General features: G+C 32.3%; 1 pseudogene; it reads left to right on the top strand.

The window, feature by feature from the left end:
• Positions 1-4315: 4315 nt before the first annotated feature.
• On the top strand, positions 4316-5015 carry LOC102513021 (annotated as a pseudogene).
• Positions 5016-5270: the final 255 nt, after the last annotated feature.

Here is a 5270-nt window from a genome sequence, read left to right as displayed (position 1 = left end):
AGACTTTTAAACCAAGGAGGAAATTTTAAAATACATAGGAATGTTTATAACATTAGACATTTTGAAATTTATTTTACTACATTAAAAAAATCTTTATTTCCAAACTGTAAATAATGTCTTTGAATCACTACAATTCATTTTAATCAAGTTTGCCTGTATGTCACAAGAAAGACACAAATTTTTTCACTTAGCAACTCAACAGAGACAAGAGACTGACTTAAAATAACAAAAGACTGCCTTCACAATAAAAATATAAGCAGGACTTGAATACCTGAATCAAACACTAAAATGATGTCTGCATAATGTGCACAATAGAAAGGGCTTTGTATTTCAAATCTATTTTAGAAATATTAGTTACACTTTAATTTACCTTTTAATTACAAGCATACATTATTTTCTTCATAAAAAGATTTTGTATCCTTTCTTGCAAACTTTGGTTGATCATGGCATAATGAAAATGTGTAATATTATTGTGTTTTTGTGACTGATGAACTGTGGAAATTCCTTTTTTATGCCTCAGTAGTTTTTAATTTCACTATTTCAATTCCCTAAATTGTATTCAGTTTAGCAATACAGCATATTGTTTACTGTTCCTATGCCCTCTATTAGCTTTTTCAATGTTGTAACATTTGATTGTTTCCTCAGCTCTCATTTTGCCAGTTTAATCCTTGAAAAAGGAATTGCAGTTCCTGCAAATATTATCTTAGAAACATCAAAAGATTGAACTGTTCACATAAATATCATATGTGCGGGCTATAATTAAGAAAATAATAAACCAATATAACAGCCATATGAAGATTAACTTTACAGACCATAATTATATTTTTATTATTTGTATGTACCTTCTTAAATTCTACAAAACATAAGCATTGCTATTTAGTAATTTTTGCAATCCATAATTAGTGACTACTTAACCAGTTGTGGGAAGCAAGAAAGGTGTTCCCTTAGACTTCTCTTAGATGTTTTCCAGATGTTCAAACTAAACTTTAAAAGATAATGGGGTATTAGGCAGTGGGTGGCTTGAAACATTATAGGTAGGAAAGACAGCTTGAATAAAAATATAGAAATGGAAATTACAATGAGTCTCAGTCTTTAAAAATAATCAAATGTATTTAAAACATTAAAAAAAGAAACAACTTTATTCCTCAGTTTCCTCACCAATAAAATAATAATAATTATAGTACTTACTATGATCGCCACTTAAGCTATATAAGGTATTGTATTCTAGCATATATATATGCTAGAACAGTGAGGGATACATAATAACTACTAAATAATCATGAGCTATTATGCTGTCAGTTCATCTGTATACAGATATTTCTATAAAATCTCACATTTTATAGCAAAATCAATTTTTTTTCTGAAAAAATATTAGTGCAAAATCACCTGCCAAAAATAACAGGGCTGAAAGGAAAAACAAGATTCTACATTGGTTACTGTAAAATAACCCAATACGATGAACTTAGTAAAAAAATACTATGCCAATGAAACAGCAGCAGAAGTTAAAATCTCCACTGGCATTTGTATCAAACATCCCAATCTGTGGGGTTTTGCAAACTTGATAAAGAGAGAGTTTTGTTTCTCTCTTTAAAGATAGTCAGTGAATGCATTCACTTCTTACATAAAGACCAGTTTAAATAAAAGTAGAAATGTAATCTATCATCTTAGACATGCATGGGAAAAAAAGGAATATATATTTACCCAATGATAGAGCAGAGAACTTAAAGTAATGGAAACTGTAGCTCATCTTATAGTTACTAAATCAAACTAGTACTATAAGATGACAGTTCTATGGGATTTTCATCTTTCTTTCAAAAGTTGTTATGTATTTGTAAAATATGCTCTTTAGTTGTAAGGAAATAATTGCCCCTAATCACTACAAAAGAGTAAATTCTGAGAAATTGCATATGAATCAACATCAGTTATGCATTTTACATATATTATCCCATTTTTTGCCAAAAGTTTCAGTCAGTGTGCATTGAAGAAACACATATTGTAGGAGAATAGACTGTACTTTCAAACTTAGATATATTATCAGCAGGTTTTCACTCCCTTGAATATTTAAAAGAGTTGTCTATAATTATTTCTCCTACTTACTTTTCAGCTCTGTTCAAACTGAAATACAAGCCTGATTTGGTTAGTCACAGATAACCTCTATGCTCTTAAATCCAATGGACCTACTTTACTCTTGCTCTTAAGGATTATAGCAGCATTAACTATAGCTTACCTCTCCTTTTATGAAGATTTGTCTTTTCAAGGCATCCAAGATATAATACCTAATTTATTTTACTTCTACATGAATAATAGCTCCTTCTTCATCTCCTTTGAAATTTCAAGCTACTTTTATAAATTTTTCTAATTTAGGAAATCTTCAAGGACATCATCCTGTTGACCCCTTTTTCTTTTCATAAGCTATTTCATAGAAACCAAGTCTCCAAACTACCAAAGGTTACATACAAATGTTTCTCAAAAACGGTGTGTGTGTGTGTGTGTTTGTGTGTGTGCGTGTGCATGTGTATGTGTGTATGTATGTATTTCAGTCTCATACCATGGAAGTTAGATAATTTAACCTTCAGTCTTTCTTTAACAGTGGCTAATGGCTAATAGTTGGTCACTAGACCTCCATTCACCCTAACAGCATCTCGTCTTCCCTCTTTCACTCTACATTAGTCATCTTTGTATTGTTTATACTCACTTTCTCAAGTCAAAGAATATTTATATGGGATATTCTCCTTCCCTATAAGTTAATTTTTGTCTTTTTCCATTAACTTTGACTCCTGCTCACATTTCTGATTTCAGTTCAAGCATCATTTCCTCAAGGACATTAATTTTACCTCAACATCTTGAACTCAAACTCCCACAATTAGAGATTCCTATTGCAATGTTTTTGTCATTGCACTTTGTTATACGTGCACTACTGCATTTGCTTCTGTAGTTATTTGATATTTTATTCTCTTGTATGAGAATTTATATTCACATAGGTAGTCCATCTAAAATGTTCCAGGGCTATTCTTAGCCTTGTTAACTAATAGGTGCCTAGTAAATGTTTGCTGAATGAATCAATTAATAATAGCCTAAAGAACTGTGTATGCATCTGTAGTCCTGTAATTTTTTTTACAATCTTCCCTAAAATGCTATTAAAAATGGACTAGTTTCAATATCCCAGTAAATCTTCTAATTTTGGAAGGAAATCCAGGTGGTTGGATGGAGATGACTGAATGAAGAAGACTAATCTGTATTATGAGAAGCTAGGTTGTCTTGGTTTGGTTGTATTTTGTTTTTTTTAATAATTTTCTAGATCTAGGGAGTATTTTTTGGACATATGTCTTTCTTTTGTGATCTGCCTACCTCCCACCACTTTTTGCTTGTGCAAATGTTACTACTCAGTGACCTGACTACAGAGTTCTCCTATTACCTGAAGTAATCTGACCTGGGCAGTAGTGGAGAAGATTTAGCAGTTGACTGATTACTCCCATTAGAATATTTATAGTACTCTATAAATCTGTATACAAAGGGTTCCTAGTACTTTTTTACATGAGGTTTTTCTGATGATTGTTGATAAAAAGAGTTTGAAATGTGTATAATTTTAGGATATTTCCTATTATCAACTTGGAAAATGTAAAACCAGCTCATCTTTATATATAAGAAGAGAAGTTGGTATTCACTCTTGAATATGACTAAAAGAGCTTCCTGAGGCAATGAGGAGACAGCATAAAGAATACTGTGCCTGGATTCAGACATTCTGGGTTTAAAACTCCAGTTTTAACACTTATACCTATGTTCTATGGGAAAATAATTTAACTTTTTGGGGCCTTAATTTGCTGTTCTGTCAAAAGAAGACTAAAAATGATATCTACCTACAGATGCTGTGAATATGAAATAGGAAATTTGATACAATAATTATGTGGTTAATGTATTTTATATTAAATTATGCAAGTTTTTGTTGTTATTATTATAAATTTATCTCAAAGTTATATAGAAGAAAAAATATATTTCTAATAACAAGTAATATTAAAATCTTTGAGGAGCCATATTAGCTTGAAAGAAGTTTAACAATTTTAAATTGGAAGTCTCCTACTGAAAGATTTGTGCCTCATATTGTATTCTACTTTAATCTTCTCTACACTATGCTATCCTATCCCACCTCACCCTACTTTTAGTCCAGCCCAGTCCATTCCATCCCATCCTCTCCTCCAAAGATTTATTATCCCTGAATCTATTTTACCTTCTATTTTATAGAGGATTTATATACTTCAGTTTTCCTCCAAATCATGATTATTTCAGAAATGTTTTTCTGACTGCATGTCTTTGAAGAATGGATATAGGTATTATAGAAGTATAGTTTATAAATTATTGAGTATGAAACCTGTTAAATTGGAGAAAAGTTTTAAAATGCTAACTAAACTTTGTTATATTTTTAAAATTTTTAAATATATTCAAAATCAGTTTACCTTTCCTCAACTGCCACCAAGGTGCTTGGTCCTTCCGAGGAAGCTAAGGTCGCATTGGAGTGAGGTCCTAACTTCATTCAGCGACTAGCCCCGCACCCGGAAGCGCCCACCTGGAGCTCTCCGGTGCCTTGGCCTCAGTCTCCTAGCTCACCTGCATCTACTCAGCCTACGGCGATGAGGTTATGGTCACAGAGGATAAGATCAATGCCCTCATTAAAGCAGCCAATGTAAATGTTGGACCTTTCTGGCCAGGCTTGTTTGCAAAGGCTCTGGCCAATGTCAACATCGGGAGCCTCATCTGCAATGTAGGGGTTAGTACACCTGTCCCAGCAGCTGGTGCTGCACCAGCAGGAGGTCCTGTCCCCTCTACCACAGCTGCCCAAGATGAGGAGAAGAAAGTGGAAGCAAAGAAAGAAGAATCCAAGGAGTATGATGATGACATGGGTTTTGGCCTTTTTGACTTAACTTCTTTAGTAACACTTCCAATAAAAAGCTAAGCTCTTAAAAAAATCAGTTTGAGATAATCAATGGCATGCATGTTTTAATTGGCATGTATTTTTTGTCTTAGTGTATATAAACCATAAGGTATTTATACAAGTTTTCTATGGTTAACAAAATTTGAGGAAATAAATTTTTGGTGTATCTCTTCTGTAGCCTCATTAAAACTCAAATTTCATGGCTAATTATTATTACTTTAGAAACAATTATACATAATTATTACTTTAGCATCACAATATATGACCTCTATGCAACTAAATACATACAAATAAAAAAATTAACATCCTTTGATTTCAATGTGGTGAATCAAATGGACTATAT

Source organism: Camelus ferus, chromosome 14 (assembly GCF_009834535.1).
Source record: "Camelus ferus isolate YT-003-E chromosome 14, BCGSAC_Cfer_1.0, whole genome shotgun sequence".
NCBI classification, from domain to species: Eukaryota; Metazoa; Chordata; class Mammalia; order Artiodactyla; family Camelidae; genus Camelus; species Camelus ferus.
The sequence above is the reverse complement of the archived record's forward strand: the minus strand, read 5'-3'. Positions and strand labels throughout refer to the sequence as shown.